Source organism: Notamacropus eugenii, chromosome 4 (genome assembly GCF_028372415.1).
Source record: "Notamacropus eugenii isolate mMacEug1 chromosome 4, mMacEug1.pri_v2, whole genome shotgun sequence".
Classification (NCBI taxonomy): Eukaryota; Metazoa; Chordata; class Mammalia; order Diprotodontia; family Macropodidae; genus Notamacropus; species Notamacropus eugenii.
In genome coordinates this window covers 110,262,366-110,277,857 of record NC_092875.1, presented here as the reverse complement: position 1 = coordinate 110,277,857, position 15,492 = coordinate 110,262,366, and positions in this window count along the sequence as shown.

The following is a 15,492-nucleotide window of genomic DNA, read 5'->3' as shown; positions in this document are numbered from 1 at the left end:
ATATTTATCTCCTGACAGAGAAATGCTGGTTTCAGGTGTAGATTGAAACATATTTCTTTGATCATGAGAATTAATTTTGCTTGACTAAGATTTTTTCCTAATTGTTTCATTTTTCTTTTTTTCAACTGGTCAGGGGTTGAGGGAAGGAAAATAGAAAAATATTTTTGCTAATTTAAAAATGTAATCAAATTTTCAAAAGAAATTTAAAGTATAAAAGGGCAAAAGGGTAGAAAAAGCCATGTTGTAAAGGGCATTAAAAGCCAAACAAAAGATTTTTATTTGATTCTGGAAGTAATAGACAAGCACTGGAATTTACTGAGCAGGGGGCTGACATGATCAAAGTTGTGATTAAGGAAAATTACTTTCGTGATTGAGTGAAGGATAACTGTAGCAGGTAGATGCTTGAGACAGGAAATCTAATCAGAAAACCATTGCAGTAGTCCAGCAATTAGATAACAAGAGTCTGTACCATGGAAGTGGCTAGGACAAAAGAGAGAAAGGGATGCATATGAGAGGTATTGAGAAGGTAGAAATTCAAGGACTGGGCACGGATCATATTTATGAAGGGAATGCATAAGAAGAAGAGTCAATGACAAAGTTATGAATTTAGGAGAATGATGGTGCATTCCATAATAATGGGAAGTGGAAAGAGGGAAGGATCCAGAGAAAAGACTGTGTTTTAGATTTGCTGATTATGAGATGCCTAAGGTATATCCTGTTTGAGATGTCCAAGAGGTAGGTGGTGATGCAAGGCAGGAGGTCAGAAACGAGGTGAGGTCCAGATGAATAGATGTAAGAATCACCTGCAGAGATAGGATAAATGACTCCATAGGAGTTAATAAGATCATCTAATGAAATAGTATGAAGGGCAAAAGGGGAGGGCCTAGAACTGAACATTGGAGGTTCCCACACTTAGGGAGTGTGACCTCGAGGAAGAATGAGCAAAAGACATAGAATGAAGAATCGGATAGGTAAGAGGAGAACTAGGAGAGGACATTGACTTGGAAATTAAATAGAAAAGAATATTTAAGAGAAGACTGTGATCAAAGTGCCGAAGACTGCAGAGGTCAAGATGAGGATTGAAAAAAGGCCACTAGATTTGTCAAGAAAGGGGTCACTGGTGGCTTTAGAGAGATAATTTCCATTAACATGATGAGGTCAGAAGCAAGACTATAGAGAACTTAAAGTGAGAAGAGAAGTAGAGGCACCAATTTTAGAATATTTTGGCAAGGAGCTTACCTAGGAAGGGAAGGAAAGATATAGGTCAATAGCTAGCAGATAACATGGGATTAACAAATTGTTTTGTTTCAAGATGAGACAAGCATGGATTCATTTGTGGGTAGCAGGAAAGGAGCAAATAGAGATACACTAAAGATCAGAGATAGTAAGCATCATAAAGGATCAATCTGCTGGAGAAAATGGAAAAGGATGGGATCAAGTATGCATATAAAGGTGTTTGCTGGGCAGAGTAGGGGCATCTCTTCCTCATAGACAGAAATGGAGGAGGAGATCTTAGGGGAAGACATTTGAGTAATGCAACATGAATAGGTAGAAAGAAGAGGAACCTCTCATTGAATGATCCCATTTTTTTTAATGAAGTGTGACCTAATGTACCAAGTTGAGAGCATGGGAGGAGAGAATGCTGTTAGAGGCTTGAAAACAGATGATGTTAGAAATAGGAATGTGATGGAATTTTGTTGTGCCATGAGAAACAGCAAAGGGGGGGAGGGTAGATTCAGAGAAACCTAGGAATACTTGTATAATAAGCAGAACCAGTAAAACTATGTTATAATTACCAAAACAAAGAAAGAAAAGGAAATCTGAAAAACTGCAGAACTCTGGTCCGTATAAAACGACCAATCACTAGTCCAAAACAATGCTGATGAAGTACATTTCTTGATGTAGAAAATAATGTATTCTTAACACAATTTTTTTTTTGCTTGAATATACTCATTTGTTTTAAAGGAGGGCTTTTGTTTGAAATTGGGGAGAATCGTGGAGAAAGTGGGTGGTAGTGAGAGTGATCCAAAAGATGAGAAAAGAAAGAAAAGAACATGAATGAAACATTTTTGAAATGCATAAAAGAGAGCAGAAGGTAGTTCAGAAAGGGACATAAACAAACAAGGCAGTTGTTAGCACACCTTTAAATTTAATAAGGTAGATATTGACTTGTGATTTTATTGGCATAGGGAGATTCCAAATAAGGAAACTCCCATTACCAATGTAAGTTAGTATCTTCTCTAAAAGTTTTAGTGCTCTGACTAGAGCATTTAAATTTAAGTGCCTTCCCCCAGGTCACACAGGGAGGTTGTTTCAGAGCCAAAACTTGATCCCAAATTTCTCTGGCTTTGAGTAATTCTCTCTGTCCTGAAAGTTATGATGTCCCTCCTAAGTTTAATATGTAATTCAGCTTAATATGTATCGATGAAAATGTATTAAAATAATTCCATATATATTCCTTTATTCTTTGTGTATGACACCATACTGTTTGAAAATTTTCTAGTTGATAATAAAAACTTGTAAAGAGATAAATAAGCATAACCACCCTAAAAAGAAATAAAAATTATATCAAAGCCCACTCTTCCCATGAGAAAAATATACCTTACAAGGAGCAGTTGAAGCCAGAAGCAGGAAGCAGATGGCATCTCCAGTAATGTGCACAATGGGATTGCGTTTAGCACTATTTGGCAGAAACGGACATGTCCAGTTAAGTAGCATTAAGGAGAACTATGTATGGCAGAGACTAAATGGGTAGCAGAGATTAAATATTCAGGGGATTAGTAGCCAGGGGTGATTACATGTCCAGAAGACAGAAATGGAGAAGAGATTTTGTGGGAGTAGCTTGATGGCATTAGCAGAAGTTAACAGGAGCCCTAGAGTGGAATGGCACGAATTGCCCTCAAAGTGTATTTTTCATACACACCATCTTTTTATTAATAGTTATTAATAGTTAAGTAATTATTTATGGAAAAACGTGTCTCAGATTTATTAAGAAAATATCTTACTCACAATGTCATGTCATTGTTTTTCCTTTGTATTGTGTTCCCTTGTTGATTGTTAAAAGTGAAAGCAAACATTACTACAAAAGATTAAGAATATATTTTCATTATTTTTCTAGTACTGTCTTATGTTAAAAATTTACTATTGAAACTAAAAAACATTAGTAGGAGCTCATAAACTATGACTATGATGCAATAAAATGTTACTAAATACAGATTTAAATGGAGACTTAATAAAATCCTAAAAAACAAGTCAAAGAACAAATCATAAAAATAGATATGTGCAAGATAACGATGAGGCAGAACATCTAAACTGCTGTGGTGTAGCTAAAACAGGTCTCAGGGGAAAAATGCATCCCTTAAAATATATTAACAAATAGGAAAAGAGATGATTCATTAATTGAATATTCATTTTAAAATAGAATACTAACAAATAATATCAAAATGAAGAAAAAGAGTACATCTTGAAAATTAAAGGATAAATAGATAAACTGAAAACCAAACAGAAAAAAATAGTAAATAAAATTAAAAACTTTATAAAAATTAATAAAATTGATAAAAGTATTTACAAAGAAGTAAGAGAAAAATGAAATTCTGTCTACATAAAATCATAATAAAATCAAAAGAAGCAAAAAAAATTATCAGATGTTACTATGCAGTTACATGCCAACAAAACTGAGAAACAAAAACACATGGAAATTACTCACCAAATAAAAAAATATCAGAACAAGGAACTAGAATAGCTCTAAAGGGCCTATCAAAGGAAAAATGAAACAACCTACTACAGAAAGATTTTGAGAAAAAAATCCTATTAAACTTATAAAGAATAATCGATACCTATACTTCATAAAATATTAAAAAATGAGAAAGAAAAGTTTCTAACCTCATTTTATGAGATAAATATGATCTCAATACCTAAAGGAAAAAAAGAAAAAAGAAAAATGACAGAGCAATATCCTTGATGAAAAATGATTTTTAAACCTTAAATAAAATTCCAGAAAAAGAGACTTCAGCAATTAATTTTACAATAATCATTCACTTTGATCCTCTTTAAACTTTACTACAGGTCCAAAGATGTTTCAGAAATAGGAAGAAAATAGTTTAATTAATTATACTACAAATAAAATATCCTAAAATGATTATATGAGTAGATGTAGAAAAAGTCTTCGATAAAGTACAGGATTTATTCATAATTTTTTTTAAAAAAACCCATAAAGTATAATGATAGAAGAATCTCTTAATGTTTGGGAAAATAAGTATTTACCTAAAATTAAAAATTAACATTCTATGTCATATGGAAATGCTAGAAGCTTTCCTAATAAATACCTGAGTAAATAAAATTCCTGATTCCTTTGCAATTATTTGAGATAGCTTTAAGAATTCAAATTACTGCAATGATAAAGAAAAACAGAGAAATTGATTCCTGTTTTCTGATTATATGATGGTTTACTTAGAAAATCCTAGGGAATCAAAAAACTAATTAAATATAATTAATTAAATTGTTTATTATAATATAAATATAAATAATTGATAGTTCCAGCATAAAGTTATATAAATAAATTATTAATAGCACCAGTAAAAACTTATAAACTACAAAATAACCCACAAAAATGTACATTTCTACACTGCAGTAACAAAATCTATTTTTGCTCTTCAACAGTTTTTCAGTCCCATCTGACTATTCATGACCTCATTTGGATTTTCTTGGCAAAGATACTGGCACAGTTTGCCATTTCCTTCTCTAGTTCACTTTACATATATATGTAAATAGGTATAGATATATAGATATAGATATCCTATAGATATAGATAGATAGATTGATAGATAGATAGATAGATAGATAGACAGACAGATAGATATAGATGTAGATATATAGAAATATATAGAATAGAGCAAAACAGGACTCAATGACTTGCTTAAGGTCACACATCTACTAGGTATCTGATGCTGGATTTGTATTCATGAAAATAAGTCTTCCTGATTACAAATTCAGTGCTCTATCCATTGAGCCACCTAGCTGCCCCCAAATTGGAAGTGACAACCCTATGTTGCAAGTTTTATTCAGCTGTGTCCAACCTTTTGCGACCCCATTTAAGGGTTTCTTGGCAAAGATACTGTAGTGCTTTGCTATTTCCTTCTGCAGTTCATTTTACAAATGAGGAAACTGAGGCAAGCAGGGTTAAGGGATTTGCCCAGGGTCACATAGTAAATATCTGAGGCCAGATCTGTACTCAGGGAGATGAGTCTTCCTGACTTCAGACCAGACCCTCTATCCATTGTGTTACTTTCCCTTAGTAATATAAGCAATAATAGAAAAGGAATTCCTTTTTAGAATAACTAGAAAATATATTTAAAAACAATAACAATATTAATAATTAGGAAGTGATCTATCAAAGAACACTCAATACATTTTAAAATGTTCTATAAAAAATGAAGAATACTTTAAATAACAAGAGAAACATTCAGTGTTTATGGCACTAACATTAGTGAATTTCTCCCAGAAATTCCATTTTTAAGAAGGGAGCAAGCCAGAGATCCTTCTTTTCTCTCTTGACTCTACTCCTAACTTTTTGGAGCTTCTTGACCATACCTCAGCCATCTTGTCATCCAAGAGTTCCCTCAGTACCTGTGGCCTCCTCACCCTGAAACATGCTTCTGTTCCTGTGATCCCCTTTACTTATTGGTGAGTTTGTCTCTTAACCACCTCCACAGGCTTTGTTTCCAATCCTCCCATGTTCTCTCTACTCCATCTCTCTCTCTCTCTCTCTCTCTCTCTCTTTCTCTCTCTCTCTGTCTCTCTCTGTCTCTCTCTCTCTCTGTCTCTGTCTCTCTCTGTCTCTCTGTCTCTCTTTCTCTCTGTCTCTCTCTCTCTTTCATCTTTTATTTGTCATCTTTCTACATCAGAATGTTAGCTCTTTGAGCCCTATCTTTCTTTTGTTTTTTATTTGTAGACTTCATACTTCATGTTTAGTTTAGTACCTCCACATAATAAATTCTTGTCATTGACTTGACTCATGACTGGGCCATGCCAATATCATAAGAATACAATACAAATGATGTTACCATATAGATTTGGATGCTATATAGAGCTAGTCAATATTATAACAAAATTTACTGGAAGGACAAAAGTTCTAAAATGTTAAGGAGAATATTTTTAAAAGGTAGGAATAAAGAAAAAATAGCACTTTCAGACCTCAAACTATGGTGTAAAGCAATAATCATCAAAACCATTTAGTACTGGTTTAAAAATAGAGCAGTAGATCAATGGAACAGACTAGACAAGGAAGAATCAGGAATAATTGAACTGAATAACTCAGTGTTCAATAAACCCCAAACATAAATTACCTAAGGAAGAACTTCCTATTTGACAAGAATTACTATAAAAAACTATAAAGCAGTCTGGAGAAAGTTCAATTTAGATTTCGTATGTATTTGCATATAAAATACATTCTAAATTATAAATAATTATATATGATATCCTACAATAAATTCAAAATAGACAAGTGACTTGAATGTTAAAGCTCATATGAAGAATAACTAAAGAAAATCAAATCATATATCTCTCACAGTTTGGGGAGTGATTTTTTTTTAATTTTTTTGCCTTTTACAATTTATACATTTCTGGATATATCCTTTCACTTCCACTACTAATCAAGATTTCACTTATAGCAATTTAAGTAAGGAAGAGTTCAGCAAAATCATTCAACTTACCAACCATATCTGACATGTCTAACCCTAAATGCAATGTGCCACAACACTCTTCCATTACATCTATAGGTGAATAAAGGGAGGTATACCAGGGCCAACTTTGGTTATTATAATTATACAACATGGTTTCATTTTATTGTTCTGGTCATTGTAGATATTATTTTCCTGGTTATACTTAATTTCCTCTTCATCAGTTCATCTAATTTTCCGATATACCTCTGAATTCTTTAGAAAGTTATCTTTTTTTGAGATATTTGTATTTTGAAATATTTTATTCTGAGTAAGATAGCTAGAATTCATACTTCATCAATAATGGGTAAGTTAGCTCTCAAATGCATATATTGAAATATCATGATTAAGTATAGCATAGGCAGGGTACAGGTTATCAAGATGGCATCCTAACATAGTTATTGTTCTTCTTTTGATGGGTTCAGTTAAACTAAGCTGATATTTACTAAGTGCTTACTTTTCTTCTCAGATTCAGAGGAAGAGATAAATTAAAATAAATAAAATAAATAAATTAAAATAAATAAATTAAATAAACTATAAGTACAGTTAAGATATCTTGAGTACTTACAAGGTGGTAGAGCTTAGACGGATAAGAAATGCCTATGGAGACCTATAATAAATGGTAGAAATGTACAGAAGATATGGCAGATAATCTTTCTGTTTAGATCCAGCTGTGGGTTAGGGGAAAGATTATTTGGCTTGAAATAAGATGATCCAACCCTGGCACATCCTGTATAGTTGTGAGAAAATCACTGAAATTCCATGAGTCTCAGTTTCCTCCTTTCTTAAAATGAAGATAATAGTACCTAAACTTCCCAGGGTTTTGATGAGAAGAGAATGAGATACAACTTTAAAGTAATATAGCAATGAATATTATTGTTTTATTTAGAGATACAAATAATGTCCCAAATGTTTGAAGGAGGGAATGGATCCCTATTTATTTTGTTTGGATTAAGTGGAGTTTGGGTGAAATCAGCATTCCTTTCATAGTTGTTCTTGACTTATTGATATTACATTATCCATACCCAAGGATTCTTATGTTGTATCTACCCAAACAAAAGCTAAAGTAAAAGCTGAGAAAATCCCTTTCATTTGAAACCAAGAAAGCAGACCCCAAGCCATGTTACCCTGTCCCCATCCCTTTTTCTTTGTAATAAATTTTAAGGTGAAACGAGACTCTCTTTCCCTGGATACTGACTTTTAGCTCTCCATTTTGCTGTGTCAACATAAGAATGCAGTAGGAAGGGCAGTGAAAATGGAATCTAAAGTGTGTGAGCTTAGATAGCCTGCTTGCCCACTCGGAGCCTCAGGTTCCTCATTTATAAAATAGAAATAATATTTCATTGTCAACACTCTTGATACAGAGTTGTAAGGTTCAGATAAAATTATTTAAAGCACACCACAACCATGATTCACCATATAAAGATGATTATTATCGGTATTAAGAAAATAGCAAAGGCCATTTGTCCATCATAGAGCTAAATTTAGAAAGAATATTCTGATAAGCATCAAAATAAATCATTCCCTAACCATATAAATTGTCTGTTTGAATTTCATCTCTGGTAAGATAAGACAAAATCAAAAGTGACTTAAAAAGCTAGAAATTATTCTTGATAGGTTAAAAACTTATCTTTAATTTAGGCCCCTACTGTTCCTTATAATCAGCTACTTAGCAAAGTTTTACTTATTCAGCTGCTAACAAGGAATGTTGCTGAATAACCAATGGGAGCCATTTGGAGGAAGGACAGCTGCTCAGATAGGTAAGTTAATTTATCCCTGGACAGTTCTGATTTAAAGGTTAATGCATTCAGTATCTACACTGGAAGTTTTGCAAGGATAATTCATAGTAATGAAAGGAGAGCCACCCAAGTTTTTTTTTTTTTTTTTTTTTTTTTTTTATTAATTTTTTTATTTTTTTTAATGTTTAACAATCACTGCCATACAATTGCGATTTTATCCCTCCCCACCCACCCCCCACTACCTCCCTCCCTCCCCACGACTGCATACAATTCTGTATAGATTCTACATATACTTTCCTATTGAGTATATTTTCACTATCGTCATGCTATGTAGTCAGACTAAGATAAATGAAAGAATCCGTATAACAAATCAGAACATGATACACAAACAGATACACATACACAAACATGATCTGCTACATTATGTGAGTGACTTCCATATTTCTCTCTCTGAGTGTGGAAGGCTTTTTGCCTTGAGGTCCACCATTGGGATTTTTTTTTTTTTCAGAAGTTCTTGTGTTATTACAAAAATCTAAGTCTACCAGAAAAAACTCTCACACACTGTGGTTGTTGCTGTGCATAAAGTTCTCCTGGTTCTGCTCCTTTCACTCAGCATCAGGTCATATAAGTCCTTCCAGGCCTCTCTGAAGTCTTCTTGTTCATCATTTCTTATGGCACAATAGTACTCCATTACATTCATATACCATAATTTATTCAGCCATTCCCCAATTGATGGACATCCCCTTGACTTCCAGTTTTTGGCAACTACATAGAGTGCTGCTATAAATATTTTTGTACATGTGGGACCCTTTCCCATTTTTATGATCTCTTGGGGATATAGTCCTAGTAGCGATATTGCTGGGTCAAAGGGTATGCACATTTTTGTAGCCCTTTGGAGCCACCCAAGTTTTGAAGCTATGTGAAATTGCATTCCTAGAAGATCCTCACAAATGTAAGTCATCAATGGTCCCTATCAGAGCATTTCTAAAGAACTGTTTTTAAATGATACGTTTCTTTTTAATAGAAAGATTCTAAGTTTGGGAAGTGAAGAAAGTCAGTCAATTACCATTTATTAAGCACCTATTGTGTGTCAGACACTATGCTAAGTGAAGGTATGGAAATGGTTTCTGGTTCTATGTTACTCCTACTTAAAATACACATACATAATAAAGGTATACAATAAGCCTTGGGAGGAATATTCAACTTGCATTCATAAAACTATTGTGGCATAACATTGAATACACTGAGTTTAGAGCTATCCAAAAGTAGAATGCATTGCTTTCGTTGGTAACACAAATTGGAGGCCTTCAAGCAAAGGGTGAATGACTACTTGTCAAGGATATCATACAGAGGATTCCTATTCATGTATTAGTTGGCATAGGTGATACTTGAAATCCCTTTTAAATCTGAGATTTCTTGATTTCATTAATCAAATTCTATCTACGTCAATTGCTACCTCTCTTCACTTTTATTCCTTGAATGTTACCAATTAGAGTCAATAATTCAATTAATTCTAATCAATTATCATTAAGCACCTACTATGTGCTGAGTACTGTACTATGCTTGAAAAGTGGGAAGTAGAAAAAAAGGATTAAATAAGGTATTTTCTAAGATTCCTTCCATCTCTTAATCCTATTATTCTAACCTGGCCCTGTGACCTTGGACAAGTCAGGTGACCTCTATGAAATTCTGTTTCTTCACCAGACAAATGAGGGGTGTAGTACAGATACTCTTTCTCTCAGGATTGCCAAGGAGGCCAATCAAACAGAATATATGTATAATATTTTAGAAGTTTTAAACAATATATAAATGTTTGAGGAGAAGGGGTAAAAGGAGGAGAAGAATGTTAATAGTTATTTTGACTGGGGAAGGTCAATTAAGGTATGGATGTGAAAGTGCTTTTAACTACAATAGATGTATAAATGGGAATTTTATTACAAGTGATAACCAAGAGCCTCCTAAATAATCAGACAAACTTTAAAATTGGAACTCATCATCTTTCCCCCACATCACCCCTCTTCACTGCTTTCCTGCTTCTGCAGACAAAACAATAATCCATTCTGTCACCTAAGTTCACCACCTTAGAATCATCTTTACCTCTTCACTCTCTCTCACTCCCTCATCCAAACAGTTGCCAAGCTGTCAATTCTACATCTAAAACAGGGATTCTTAACATTTCGTGTGCCTGAACCCCTTTGGTAGCCTGGTGAAACCTACAGACCCCTTCTCAGAATAATATATTTAAATGCATAAAACAAATATATAGGATTATTAAGAAAATATATACAATTACAAAGGGCAAAATTATGTAAAAATACAGTTATCAAAATATTTCTTAAACATCCCCAGGTTAAAATTCTTTGAACTTAAAAAAATTTCTAATTCTCTCTCCTTTCCTTATCCCTCTCTTTCTCCCTCTCCCTGTCTCTCTTCCTCTCTGTTTTTATCTGTTTTTCTGTCTCTTTCTCTGTCTCTTTCTCTATCTCTGTCTCTCAGTCTCTGACACTCTATGTCTTTGTGTCTCTATATCTGCATGTCTCCCTGTTTCTCTTTCCCTTCTCTAGCTCATTTTACAGATGAGGAGACTGAGGCAAGCAGCGCAAAATTACACTTGCTCAACGTCACACAGCTAGTATTGTCTGAGTAGTAGTAATGTCAGTAGCAGTGTCTGAGACCAGTTTTGCATCCATGAAGATGAGTCTTCCTGAGTCTAGGCCCAGCACTCTCTCTACTGTACTACTTGGCTGCCGTCTGGCAAGTAATACCTGCTTAAAAAATATTTTTAGTTGATCAATGTAGTTGATTAATAGTGATGACAAAACCTCGATATGTATAAAATGTTTAAATCAATGTCAGAAAACTTCCCAATGGCAGGAACTCTGTCTTCCTCATCTTTGCATCCACTACAGAGCCTAACAACAGAACTCAGTACTATGAGGTGTTCAGTAAGTATCAGAACAATCTGTTTTTCCATTTACTGGTACAATTGACATCTAAAAGATAGGCTAGAGTAGTCAGGAGAGGCATCACGGAGGAGGAAGGCTCTGAATTACACCTTGAAGGGTAAGTAGAAAAACCACAACTCCCACAGAGGAAGTATTGTTCCATGGCCAGATTTTCATTTTTCAAAGCAGTTGGCACAGAAAGAATAATTTGAACTTATTCAATGTTTGTGGAACAGGGAGTTAGGTACATCCATCAAATAAAAGGGTGCAGAAGTGACAAGCTTTCACATGAGAGAAAGATGTATGGCTCTTGGGTAGTGACTTGAGTACTTTCCACTACTGGTCTTGGATATATGGACTATAATAAGTAAATAAAGTCCAGTCATCTCAGGTGGGGCAAGGCAGACAGTCTTGGTTTTCAGGAGTCAGTTCAGTAATAATGGTCTCACTTCTTACTAGCTCCCTGACATTCTTTTCATCTGATCCTCACAAGAGCCTACTAAGGTAGATATCATTATCTCCATTTTAAAGATGAGGAAAGAAGCTCAGGGAGATGAAGTCATTTGCCCATATTCTGTTCAGTGGCATAAATGGATCTCAAAATAACCCAATCTAGTCAAATAAGCATTCATTAAACAAGGCACCAGTCTACACTGTGGATATAAAAACAAAACTGAAACAATCAACAATAAAAAGACCTTCTGACTTCAAGGAAAGAAACAAGAAATTACTCAGCACTTCAACATTACAGGCACTCTTTATAAGTATTATCTCATTTGTTTCTCAAAGAAGTAGGTGCTATTATTATAATACTCATTCTATAGCTGAGGAAACTGAGACAAATGAGGTTAGGTAACTTATCCAGGGTCACGTAGTAAGTGTCTGAGACAGGCTCTGAACTCAGGTATACCTGACTCCATGCTCAATGATCTATTCACTGTGCCACCTTCTTATTCCTTTGAGGAATTTACATAGAGATAGAACATGTAAGAAGATAAGTATATATGAGATACTTTGATGTAAAGAAAAGATTATATCATAGACTTAAACCTGGGAGGGGCATTATTACCTATCAAGTTGAACCACTTATTTTAAAGATGAGAAAGCTGAGCTACAGGGAGCTTAAGTGATGAATAAAAATTAATAATAGCTAACATTAATATAGCGTGTAGGGGTTTCAAAACACCATACATATTGCCTTTGATCTTCACAGAACAAATTGAATTCTCCTTCCACCATGATAGACCTTCAAATCCTTGAAAAGAACTCAAACCCTCTCACCTTCCACTGCTGTTAAGTCTACAGGTTAATCATCCCTAGTCTCATCCTTATACATGGAATTAAGGTCCACAACCATCCTATAAGTCCAACTCTGGATGCCCCAGTTTATACTAATGTCCTCATAAAATGTGATGCCTGAAATGTAGCAGGGATGGAAAGAGCACTAACCTAATCTGACCTAATCGAGGTAAGTAACATTATCTCTAATTTATAGATTAAGAAAGGGAGGCTGAGGGATGTTAAATAACTTACCTACAGTGAAACTCCAGTACTCTAACCACTAACTACACCAAGTAAGTGACTTGCCTGGGGGCACTAGCTGGTAACTATCTGAGGCAGAATTTGAACCTGGGTCTTCCTGTCTCTATGTCTAATGCCCTGACTACTACATCACACTCTCTAGAATTCACCCACACCTTAGGAGATCAGAAAAAGACTTCATAAAGGAGTTCATTTGATTACAAGTGCTGTGCCCCTCTTACTCTACCTTCCCTCACTTTTTGCCTCACCCAAAAATCTGGTGATGAGGGGAAATACATTCTGGAAAACTGACTTGGAAATCTCAGCACAGTCCCTCCCTTATCATAGTTATTCAATCACTTTCAATTTTGGTGGACTTGTGTGTCAGTCCTCATCACAGTTTTTAAAATCTAAGTATGAAAGGTATCATCAATATCCCTGGTAACACTGGTGTCAGATGATTCTAGTGCTAGGTGTCAGGCACTGTGACAGGACAACTAGGCCACTTGGGGAATTGGAGTAAACAGATTTCCTGAAAGAATTCAAAGGTATGGCAGGATCCTGTCATTTCATAAATAAACACCTGGCTATTCAATTATGTACTCCAAACTAATTTAAACAGAAAAAATTAGTAGATGAATAATTTGTGATATGGTTAACAAATGAGCCAATTATAAAAAAATAGTGAAACCATTTTAACATTAAAAAATATAGAAAAATTGCAAAACAAGTTGAAAACCCTTAAATCTCTCCTTCTTATAGTTGTATTAAGAGGTCTTTTAAAATATATATACATATCTGTCACTAGTCACAGCTCTCTCATTGAGAAATCCTCCTCTCTTCTTGGACAAGAATCTGATAAAAGGCTTGGTGTTCTTTGAGATCTGATGCTTGGAATGCTGAAGAATCTTAGATGGAGAAGGGTACTTATAGATCATTTAGTATACATGAATGGGCCCCTTTAAGTAAACATAACAAGTATTGATCTACCCAGAATTCCCTTGATGATTTCCAGTGGCCATGACCTACCACTTTCTTAAGCAGCCTATTTCACTTTTGAATACTTAGGATTGTTAAGCTTTTTCTTCTTTATATCAGCGTCAGATGTCCTCTTTGTAACTTCCATTGATTTCTCCTTGTTCTGCCCTTTGGGACAAGGCAGAACAAATTCAATTCCTCCATGAAAGCCCTTCAAATCCTTGAAGAGAAAGACCCTCCATCACTGCTAAATCTTTTCTTCTCTAGGTTAAGCATCCATACATCAATTATTATGGCATAGACCTAAGGCTCTATCCTATAAGCCCGCCTTTGGACCCTTTCCAGTTTATTAATGTCCTCTTAAAATGTGATACCTGAAATGCAGCAGGGATAGAAAGAGAACTAGCTTCATCTGACCCTAATTAAGGAACTTTATCTTAATCTAGTTAAATTTATCCTCTTTCTGTGGGTATCAGTCTCTAATCTAGAAATGGACATTTTTGGAGTAACTTGTCAAGGTTTCCTTTGCAACCCTCTTCTAAATGGCTTTTTCTGAGAAGCTTATCTCAAACCTTCCTCCATCCAATTAGCAAATGGATCTATAGAGGAGGAATTACACTTGGTCTGCTTGTCCCCAAAAGACAGAGCAAAGGGCAAGCTTCAGAGACAGATCCTCAATAGACTCCATATCAGGAACACCAACAAAAAAACCTCATAATAGTTAATCAAAATTCAAATAGGCTACCATGGGAAAGAGTGAGTCCCTATTCATTGTAGGCATTCAAATAAAATATAGACCATATCTTGGATATCTTTATGTATCACACACCCTGTACATTAAAGTAAGCTTAGAGAGATAGTGTGGTGTAGTAGAAAGAATGCTGGACTTGGGAGTCAGGAGATCTGAATTCAAATCCTGCCTCAGACACTAATTGGCGATGTTACCAAGGACAAGTCAGAAAACTTCTCAGACCTCAATATAAAGCAAAATTCCACCTTTCCAAAAATTAAATGGGACACCTAGAGAGGTAATGGATAGAACTCTTTAAGCAAAAGTTAGGCAACCATTTGAGGGTGTTACACACACACACACACACACACACACACATACACACACACACACACACACACACACACACACACACACACACACGTTCAGTTCCAGGTTGGAATAGATGACATCTGAGGTTCATTCCCACATTGAAATACTATGATTCTCTGATTTCTCCATTGGTGCCAAAGATGATCACTAGATAGAATACATTCTAAGCTTAGTTTCTGTCTGATCTTGCACTTGAGTTCATGCTTCAAGTATCATGATTTCATTTAGGACCTTGTAGTATAAGGGCAAAAACAAGCTAAGTGTCATCAAAACTGGGATCTTGTTTTCAAGTATAGTACCACCAGTCACTGTCTGATAGACAAGTCAGGTGGAACAAAAGGGAGAACATGAGAAGGAGGGATCTGAGTTTTGGCCCAGTTTACTGAGGCTGCTATTTGCACTAAAAGCAATTACACATTGGCAGGAATCAGCTAATTATGGATTATAAAATAGAAGTAGAAATAAATGAAGCTCCTGAGCCCAAATGGGCT